Consider the following 11,879-nt stretch of genomic DNA (forward strand, 5'->3'; position numbering starts at 1 on the left):
ATCACTCAAGATGATATTTTCCCCTTCGTCGCTCTGAGGTTTTTCAATCTCAGGATTAGGCAAAGGTTCCTGAGATTCCTCTTCTCCACCTTGGACGGTCATCGTTAACTGCCCAGCTTTTAATTTTCCCTTCATGGAAATGTTGTAGCATTCCCTAGCAGCAAGTTGATCACCACGGACCGTGCATATCCTCGTGGAAGAGGGGAATTTCAGCGTGAGGTGGCGGATGGAGGTAATGGCTTCAAAAGGCATAAGTGTAGGTCGACCCAAAATGGCATTGTACGCGGCGAGACAGTCGATGACCATAAACTCGAGGAGTTTTGAGACTGTCCGAGGTCCCTCTCCTAAGGTGATCACCAGCTCGATCGTCCCTATTGCTGCCGACCCTTCTCCAGAGAAACCGTAAAGCATCATGGAAGTTGCTTTCAGCTCGGCGACAGACAAGCCCATCTTCTCCAGCGTGGACCGGAATAGAAGGTTTATTGAGCTCCCATTATCGACCAGCACTCTCCTAACCCTTCGATTAGCGAGCTACACTGCTACGACCAGAGGGTCATTATGAGGGAACTGGACGTGGCTGGCATCTTCTTCAGTAAATATGATTGGTTGCCTCTCCAATCGTTGCTTCTTTGGCAGATGCTGCTCGGGGACGAACTCCACTCCATTATGAGCCTTAAGTTTATTGACGTACCTCTTTTGGGCACCTAGGCTCATGCCAGCCAAATGAGGACCTCTAGAGATCGTGGAGATTTCTCCTCCTATCACGGGAGGAGGGACGTCCTGATCTACCCGAGACCCGGGCTGACTGACCGGGACTTCCGGAGCTGGATGGCCTGTGGGAACTCTATTCCATGCATACTGAGCCAAAGTTCCAGCTCTGATGAGAGTTTCGATCTCATCCTTCAGGTGTCTACAGTCATCGCTATTGTGGCCAATGTCGTTGTGGAACCGGCAAAACTTGGAAGGGTCTCGCTTTCCCTTCTGGTGCTTTAATGGCTCCGGCTTCTTCCAGGGGAGGCGAGCAGAATTTGCTAGGAAGATGTTCTCCCTAGAGTGGGTGAGCTCCGTATAGGTCGCGTAGACCGGCTTAAATTTTTCTACGGATTTGTTCTTCTTTGGGCCGTGCTAGTTGCCCTCGCTGCTCCCCTTTCTCTTGCCTCCACCAAACTGGTTATTCTGCGTAACGGTCTAGGTCGCTGTCGCAACCTCCGCTCCTGCTCCAGTGGGCTGTTTAGGGACCTGGCTGGTCCCTACAGCTGAGGCTTGCGCCTCCTCCAGGTTGATCCATCCCTGGGCCCTATTTAGGAATTCATTTATGGTGCTAACTCCCTTTCTTTGTATCTCATTCCAGAGTCCCCCCCCCCCCCCGACGAGGATTCCAGTCCTCAAAGCCATGAGCTTGGAGCTGTCATCTACGTCTCTGGCCCGAGCAGCGACGTTCGCGAATCTGCTCAGGTAAGCCTTCAGAGGCTCATCGAGTTGCTACCGTACGTTTGCCAGGGTGTTGGCCTTGACGCAGGTAGCCTGAGAAGCTCAGAATGCTCTCTTGAAGTCAGTAGAGAAAGTTTTCCACGAGCTGATTAACTGTTTTTTACTCAGTTTGAACCACTGTTTGGTCGGCCCAGTCAAGGTGGAGGGAAATATTAAACATCTCAGCTTGGGGCCGATGTTGTGGGCCATCATCAAGGTATTGAACATACCCAGATGATCTGACGGATCCCCGTCTCCGTTGAATTTGGACAAGTGCGGCATACAGAATCTAGGTGGATACGCCGTCACCGCTATGCTGGGAGCGAAGAGCTTAAGTTCGTCCCCTGAATCATATTCGTCTTTTTCTTTTTCTGACAGGAGCTTCCTCATTAGCTTCTCCATCTGAGCCAGGCGCTCAAGGGTTTTGTCCTAATTTCCTTGGTTGTTCCGAGGCTGTTCAACAGCTCCGGATCCATTGTACATGTTTGGCGGGTTATTGTCCCTCCTATCTTGAGATAGGTTATATGGGACATTCCCGCTGTCGTGTACCTCGGACAGGTCTTCCCTTGGGCGAGCACAGCTGTCGTTTCCCACCAAGTCTCCTCTTTGGGAGTTTAGACGATCTCGGAGGTCATCCCTCGGGGCGTCTTGAGGACTCTGCGCAGAGCTCAAGCGTTGGCGCAGGTCTCCGCCAGAAAGGTCACTTCGACGGCTTCCGGTCCAATAGCTCCCATTTGAGAAGCTCGGAGCCCGCCTCTGGGGAGGAGGATTCAGGACTTCTCTGGGCGCCCTGCTACGATGGGAAGGCCCTGCGAAAGGTGGATTTCTCTTACTGCTCCCATAAGCTGGAATATCTTGAACTGGCCGAGGAGGAGACGGATATCTTATCGGTGAAGGAGGATGCCTGACCAGGTCCTATCAGGGCAGATTAGGTTAGGTCAGGACTGCTCTGCTCTACCCTCCGCCGGGTCCTGTGCTCGGCAGTCTGAGTGAGGCGCCGGACGGCTGGCCGGGGCGAGCTGTCGCTGTGAGCCCTCCCCGGATCTCCTTCGCGAGCTCCCTCGAGCCCTCCTGGGCACACTCGAGGGCGGAAGTGAGCTGGGAGTTGAGGTCCGGACCGATCGGCTATACTGTTGCTCGACCCTAGGTGGTTCCTCAAAAGTGGTCTCCTGGTGGTGCGATGTGGGAGTAGAGTTTGATGTCGGGGGTCTGACTGACCGGCGAGGCCTGGACCGATTACCCCGGCGGGACTTATGAGTCTCGCCTTGCCTCTTTCCGACGTTAGCATCGGTTGTAAGAGGGGGTAGTCGAGCCAACACCTCTCGAATCTGCTGGTTAGCTTTCGCCAGCTGACTCCTTAGCTGTGCATTCTCCATTTCTTGGCCTATTGGCTGGGGTGCCGAACTTCCAGTGTCATCTTGGCCTATTGGCTGCTTGCCCGGCCGCTGTTGAACCTCAGGGTTCTGATCATCGGAGATGGCAGCATGATGGGCCTCCTGCCCATCATGTTGGTCCACCTCGTTACCATGTCTTGAGCGAGTGACCACCATGGTTAGGTATTTGCGATAGCACCAATCTAACAAGCTCTCAATGAAAGCACCAAACTGTTGACGAAGTTCTTCGCCAACATGTATTTAATAGAATAAGAGAATGGGATTAGTGCTAAGTAATGAACCGTAACAGATGAATGATCTTGAAATAAAATGGTGATACGAATACTTTTTTAGGTGGTTCAAAGGTTAAAATCCTTCTACTCCATCAGCCAATATTATTGCTAGTTTTCTGGTATTCTTTACAGGGTATTTCTTTACACCATAGAATCCAACCCTTTGCAACTCCCAGGGTCTCCATATTTATAGGAGAGGGCACCTGGGGGTTGGCAAGGGGGGCCATCCCGTGACCCTCTTACCCATCATGTCACTTCTGTGACATTCATGATTAATTCCTAAAACCTGACAAGTGAAGTGTGGTCTAATCAATAGGTAAGGGGGATAATCGGCCGCACGACTCAACCCAGTTGTGGGTGCCTGAACACGCACGTTTATGCTGCGTGTCCGAGAATTCAGGGATATATCAGACACATGATGTCTGATATATGCACGTTTATATTGCGTGGTTGACTTTATAAGGAGTCACAGCTGCCAACTCAAGCTCGTATCTCGAACTGGAGGTCTTCTTAGCCCGCGGTGTCCATACTTCTGACCCGACTCCTTAGTAACCTTAGTAAGCCTTTGGTTACCTTAAGCTAAAGAGGTGGGACCTGGTAACAGCAGCTCCGGGTACATGTCATCCACGTGACTAATAAATAATTATGCCATACCTCAGCTCGCTAATAGCCCATGGAGAATTAGGGCATACAAAAAGATTCTTAACCTGCGATGAAGAACAAAAGATAGTTAGTGGCATGTGCGAGTACAATAATCACCAGAAAAAATATATGTGAATCATATTTGCCTCCGTTTCTTTCAAACAATTAGACTTAGCAACTTCTTCAGCTTTGTCTATTATCGAGTGCCATATTTCATAGGCGTTCTCGATATGTATATATTTTCCTATCATTTCATTAGGCAAGCTATAAAGCAAGCAATAACGAGCCAAATGATTGGACTTACTACCATCACTATATTTTTCATGTTATTCGTAACCATGTGAAAAGGATGGAACTGATAGGGGCTCTTCAATAACTGCATTTGTAACGCCATACTACCTTAGAGCCATTACTAAGTGAGTTTAAAATGTGCAATTAACTCGCTCAGCGAGGTTTTTAGAACAAAAGTGTGATTAAACAAAAAGACAAGGCTGTAATCTTTAAAAGTACTCCATTTCACTAAAAGTTCCAGTAGTTTAACATTTGGGATCCCAAAACGAGGTTTGTAAACTATTTACAACTCAAAATAGATACACAGTTGACAAATTATCAAAAACAGAGTTTAGTACAGCCATTTCTCAAAAATGCCCCAAACCAAAGCAGTCGGGTAGGCCAAACATGTACGTGCCGCCCCCACGCTCTCCGTACTCATGGCTGGTTGACTTTTTCTTTGCCCTTACCTGCAACACAAAGCACCCGTGAGCCGAGGCCCAGCAAGAAAACTCACACAGTACATAACATATGCATATCACACAGTTGCTATGACAGATAGCTCATAGTCAATCAGGCAATCCACAAGATTAAACACATATACGGCCATGCCGTCCCAGAAGCGTTGCCAAAGCCTGGGATCTCGGTCTACACTGTAAGGATATCCCATCTATCCATTAGGGTCTCACCCTAACCACAAGCACTCCATGTGCTAAGTGGTATTCCCGGCCCCATTGCCGTTCTCGGCGTTCGCCGTTCTCGGCCCCTTTGCCGTTCATTCTGCTACAACCATATTTGGCATTCTCAAACAACAATCAAACATATAATAGTTCATTTAAAGCTACATCCTAGCAATGATATATCTTAGGGTCGCGCCTTGCAGCAATACTATGGGCCAAGCCCTGCTCTACGGGTGCTACAGTTTCTTACCTGTACCCTGAGCTTTTCGATGCACCAAGGTCACAAGCACGGTCCTCTATCACGAGCCTCTCCAAAGTCCTAGTCACAACACATATAAAACACTTTTAATACTAACCAATCCCAAAACCACTTCCTGGGACCAATCCCGCACTCTCGGGACCTCTAATTCCCTAAAACAACGCATTGGAACCATCCCCCGAGTCCCCGGGCAAAAGCCCTAAAAATGAAATTTTTGGCTGTCAAAAATGGCCTCGGGCCACGGCACTCCCTTCAAGGGTCGTGGCGCCCAGTGTCTTTCCCTCATCCTGATGCAACCTCGCGCTGCGGCGCCCAAGAACAGGGTCGCGGCACTCCTTCGCGAACCCAGATTTCTGGGTTTTCCCCTGCGTTTTTCCCGAGCTAAAACCACTCCAAATCATCCTAAACAAGTACCTAAGCCCCAAAACCAATTCAAAACCCCAAATGAACCCTTAACAACCTATAAACATCATAAACAAATTCAATCACACATTCACACCCAAAAATCCACTCTTGGGTTTCAAATTTCAGAAACCTAAACCATGGCTTCTAAGACTTAAACCATAGCTTGAAAAATATGAACCTTGCTTCTAAAATCTTAAACCACATCAGAAACCAAAATGTAAACATGTTAGAACTCTTACCTCAATCAAGAATCTGGCTTGAACCCTCCTCAATTCCAGCCTCCAACCTCTTTCCTCTTGATTATCCTAGTTGAATTTCCAAGTAAAACCAGCCATTCCCCCTTTAGATTCCCACACTCAATCTCTGAAAGTTTAAACTTAAATTCAACAAAAGCAGAGCACAAACTCTTACCTCTGAACAATTTTGGCCTAAGCTTGATCTTGGTTACTTCAAACCTCTTGATTCTCCTCCTAAGACTCAAATTCAGCTTCCTTCTTCAGCTCCTCTTTTGCTCTATCTCTAGGTCTCAAATTTTAGCATTTACCAACTATCACCAAGTATAATACGTAAATTCCTTTTTCCTTCTGCTGAAGGCTATCTATCTTGTCAAATGACTATTCCACCCTTCCTCAAATATCCCTTCCTAACTAAACCTCAGGGGCTCTTTTGTCATTTCATATCTATATTACAATTCTACCATTTTTCCTCCTGAACCTGTTACTCTCAGCGGTTACTAACAGTTACACAAGTTACTAAATTACCAGTTACCATTAACTCACAAGAACTCAATTTACAAAATCCCCAAAATACCCCCTAGGCTCCTCTCGAGCTGGGTATTTAGTCCTGTTGTGACCTTTAAACTAATTAGCTCCCTAGGACCGTCTCGGCACGTGCATCACACTGTTATCACCACACTCACGTGGTACAAATCACATAACACATTTATCACATTTATGCCCTCAGCGGGCTAAAATTACCAATTTACCCCTAGCATACAAACAGGGTCCTCACGCATATTTATACCACCTAAGCATGCATTCTAATCACATATTCGTTTAAATTCATAGATTATCATATTAATTCACTTATTGCCCTCCAGGCACGCTAATCAAGGTCCTAAACCTTATTAGCAACTTGGGGTGTTACAGCATTCATTAACTTTTTAGTTTCGAGAACAATCATCATTTCCGAAAACCAACAATGCATGTCATTTAGATCAAATGTGAGAGTTTCGAGGAAGACATCAAGAGTATGTTTAAGTGATGGCATGATTGCTGAAATAAAAAATAATATCACAAAATGAATTTAGCTCATATTATGAATATCAGTAAGTTTTTAGAATAGTAAATACGATGCATGGATGCAACAAATTTGAATACACACATAAAAACACTTATTACTAATTCTGCGATAAATTAATTTGAAAATTAATGGACCAACCTTAGGGTAGGTCAGACTAATCCCAAATTAATTTTGAGACAATTCTCAAATCCATAAGTGAAAACTTAAAATAATTATTTTCTCTTTTGACTTACAAACAACCGCTTAGTTTGGTCAAGATCAACTAGTCTGCTCGAAAGCCTAGTTAATATTTGTGAGTGTAACCCATTATTTTAGATTAATGACGTAACTCAAAAGTATGTCTTAGGGTCAGTCAAACTTGAAATACATCATTAAATCCTATTCTTATAAAGAAGTTAACCTTAAATAATAACATAGTCAGAAACCTTCCTTAGGGGATGCAAACAAAGGCACTTCGAGGCCCATTTCATGAAACATCGGTGTTAACTAATAATGGAGATCATAGGAGTTGTTGTTATGACTCCTGCTCTCACTCACTATTTTAGAATATGTGTTTTCTTAAAACATCTCATGCTTTTTAATTAATTAAATTAATCAAATTAATTTACCAAATGATATTCTAATAGTTACTAATCTCATTAAGCATTTAGTTATTAAACAAGATTTAATCATACTGCTAAATAGACCCTTAAACTATCTAGTCAATATATGCTCTAATTATTAATAATATCATTTTCATATCTAATAAAATTAATTATCAAATAGGACTTGAAATTAACACTTAAAAACAATTTACCACTTTGTTATAGAGTAATCTAGATTAATTATATGATTTATTAAATGCATATAATCAAATAGGACGTTCCTAATCAAAACATGTTTATACTCTATATGAGATACATGCTTTAAATAGATATTGTGTGGATAATATGTATGACATGTTATAATGCATGACAATGTTATTAAACACATTTAATTCATCCAAACATTTAAATAAATAAATACAATAAATAAATGGGAGCCGGGTGTTTTGGGTATTTTTAGGAAAAATTACAACACTTGCAATAAATTACAAAACAAAATAAAAATAAAACCAAGGCTTTATGTTGAATTTTCATCTCCATCTTTTGTGTCTTCTATTATTTTTATGCCATCAAGCCCAATTTTGAATTATAAATGGCTTCAATAATTTTTAAACAATCTTTTAAAAATATTGAACTTGGCTAATTAAAGTCCAATAGGTCATTTAGGTCCATTTTGAACTTGAGCCATTTAATTCAAAATTTAATTAGAATTTTGAAATTTCAATTAAAAATTTGGGCCAAGCCCTCAAATTCAAGGAAACCACCAATCACCCTAGGGCTTGAGCAAGGAGCCAAGCGGTGGGAATTTGCAACAAGGGGCTTGACTTGGTGCGTGGCTCCACCTATGCACCAAGCTGCCAAGGCAGGTGCATGGCAGGGGCCCGAGGAACCAGGCATGCAGGGATGCAAGGAGCCAAGCGCGCAGGGCCACAGGGAGCCAAGCGCGTAGGGGTGCGACTGGAAGCTTAGGCGTAGGAGCGCCTGGTGCGTGCGGTGTAGAGGCACCTGGGCGCTAGTCAGCAGGTGCCGGGAGGGTCTCGATAGTCTTGGGGCTTGGGGCTCGGGATTACATCTTTTTGCAAATAATTTTAAATGAAAAAAATAAAATTACAGAAAATCTTATGCCCATATGGCTTACAATTTTGTAGATATAGAAAAAATTAAGAATAATTCCTAAACTCGAAACACCATATAATTAATGACTCTTAAGAACAATCATTCATAAAAATAAACATCCATCCATTCATCACATATTACAATAATATAAGAATGCATATTATACCCACACATTAATTAATGTATGCATAAATTAATGACCGCTCTGGTACCAATTGTTAGTAATTGGTTTACCATGTGCGCACTAGAAAGCACAGGGTGGTGGGCCCAGAGATTCAAAAAAAAATTATTTGAACAATCTTTAAATAGTGGATCCATTAATATGCAAAACATTAATTAAAGAGAAAGAAAAAGATAAGAATTTACCAGTTATAGAACAATCAAGAATCATTGTTATCTTTTAGTAACTCCAACGAACATCAAATCCAAAGCAACATTTTGAGTACTCAGACGTGTGTGGACACGTAGAGTAATGGTGGGAAAATTTCTGATTCACATGATGTACTCAACTCATAAGATCTTGAAGTATTAGGTCTCAAACAGTTTTCAGGAATAGAGAAAAATAATACGTTATATTTTTCTCTCTGTGAAAAGCTTTGAATTTTCTCTCCAAAATATTCTCTCTATTAAGCATATTATTTTGAAACCATTTCCACTGATAGATTTATAAAATAATTCATTAAATTTTACAATTCCAAATTCAAATTATAAATCAAATATTAAATAATTAAATAAATAAAAAAATATCCAAATAATACGTTATATTTTTCTCTCTATGAAAAACATTGAATTTTCTCTCTAGAATGTTCTCTCTATTAAGCATATTATTTTGAAACTATTTCCACTTGATAGATTTATAAAAGAATTAATTAAATTTTACAATTCCAAATTCAAATTATAAATCAAATATTAAATAATTAAATAAATAAAATAAATATTCAAGACCCATTATAGGACCTTGTTACACACCAAACTATAGTTGGTGTAACGCCCTACTACCTTCGAGCTGTTACTAAGTGGGTTTAAAATGTGCAATTAACTCGTTAAGCGATGTTTTTAGAACAAAAGTGTGATTTAAACAAAAAGACAAGGCTGTAACCTTTAAAAGTACTCCATTTCATTAAAAGTTCAAGAGTTTAACATTCGGGATCCCAAAACTTGGTTTATAAAATATTTATAACTCAAAACAAGTTTATAAGTAATTAATATTTTATAAACTTGTTTTGAGTTATAAATATTTTATAAACCAAGTTTTGGGATCCTGAATGTTAAACTCTTGAACTTTTAATGAAATAGAGTACTTTTAAAGGTTACAGCCTTGTCTTTTTGTTTAAATCACACTTTTGTTCTAAAAACATCGCTTAACGAGTTAATTGCACATTTTAAACTCACTTAGTAACGACTCTAAGGTAGTAGGGCGTTATAGTTGGCGTGTAACACATCCCTTAAACCTGATTTCAGGGATGTGTTACAATCATTTTTTTTAATAATTATTTATTAAAAAATATCTAAACATGATAACTTCTCTTATCAAATTAATTAAAGAAAAAATATCATTTTAAATTCAAATCCAATTTGAATTATGAGAAATATCTTTCACATTATTTAAATAAATAAAACTAGTTAATTTAAAATTAATTATCTTAATTATTTAAATGTTATTTTTGAAAATACCATTTTATTTAAAAATAATTTTTGAAAAAAATATTAATTAATTTATTTGTCTCAATGTCATATTTGACCATGAAGAACAAATTTCTTCCAAATATGTCATTTTCCTGATTCTTCCCAATTTCAATTCTTACCTTGAATAGTGTTGATAGAGCCGTCTCAGGGACCTATGAACCTATAATTTCAAGTTCTAATAAATTTAGGTTATTAATTAAAACTCTTCAATATGATAACCTTAATTTATTAATATCAATATTATTCTACTAAAAATATGAGATTGCACTCTTATAATTATCGACATTTATTTATTGAGTACTTTTGAAACATAAAAGTATCCATCGATTTTATCACTACATACAATTCAATCCTCTATTAATGGTTCATAATTCAAGTAGGAATTGATTACCGTTTAATCTCTTTAATTATATTTTGTTTCCTTAAGTACCATTAACTTTACTAGTGAATGTTCATTCATAAACTGATTTATGAATTTGAGCTCAATAACCTTTCAGTTCCAAAAGCCAACCCTTAAGAGAATCATTATTCAATTCCTCTCGGAAATGTATAGATTCCATATCAGTATATTATGTCCCCAACCATTTACATCAATGGGTTCCCTAAACAAAAGTTTTTAGCCTAATCATTTTGACAAACCATAACGAGTAAAAATAACTCATATGACATAAACATGAGTTTATAATAACTTTGGGATTAAGATCAATTTGTATATGACCATCTTATTGAAATGTTTAATTAATACTTATAAAGTAAACGATATAATTAGGTATGAATAACATATCAGATCCTGTTTATGTATAACCACTTTATACAAAGCACCTCCACTAAGATGACCTACTAGTTTAGTAATCCAGATCTAGATTACATGTATTCATAATACTAGTGAACCGTAATTATAATATTTAATCCAAAGGTTTTATATAACTTTGTTTTATTGTGAACTATTTAAATTCATTCCCTAAATTAAAACTATGAATTTAAACCGTTTATTTGATTAAATTTTAGTTATTTAATTTAAAATTTTTTAAAACCAACAAAAAATTATATATAAATATATATTATTTAATTAATGGTTAGACCATTAGAGTAATTAAAATAAGTGGTTTATCATTAAAAAATATGTATATTTGTGTCTTATTTTACTATTACATATATGTTTGGATAAAAAAAATATGTTAAATTACAAAAAATATAATTAATAAAATTAATTTAAACACATAAATATTTTTCGGTTATAGTATTAAAAACATAATTGATAGACTAATTTAAATACTATAATATAAAATTTTAAAATATGTGATCAGAAATTATTTTGACTAATTTATTATTTTATTTATTTCAATTATTTAGATGATTTTATTATTATTTTTTTAATATATTTACCTTTTTTAGATAAATAATGATAAAAATATGTTAAATTTGACGAAAAACCCAAATATCCGTTAAAGTCACGTATTATTTATAATATTTCTTCTATATAATAAGTGTGTAGATAACATAAGTTCTTGATTTTAACGCTTTAATTTTTTCATTAATTTTAACAGAATATTTTTATATATAACAGAATATTATTATATTTAAGAGTAGATTGTAAACATGATTTAAACTTAAGTCAAAATAAATAAATAAATAATTAAACAAATTAAAATAAGATATTTTTGAGATATTTTACAATGACAATTATTTAAAAATAATAAAACTATATGTTTTATAACTTAAATAAAATTTAATTAAACTTAAACTTCATGTATTAGAATAATATCATATTAAACATATAACATAATATAATCTATTAT

Source organism: Humulus lupulus, chromosome 2 (genome assembly GCF_963169125.1).
Source record: "Humulus lupulus chromosome 2, drHumLupu1.1, whole genome shotgun sequence".
Lineage (NCBI taxonomy): Eukaryota > Viridiplantae > Streptophyta > Magnoliopsida > Rosales > Cannabaceae > Humulus > Humulus lupulus.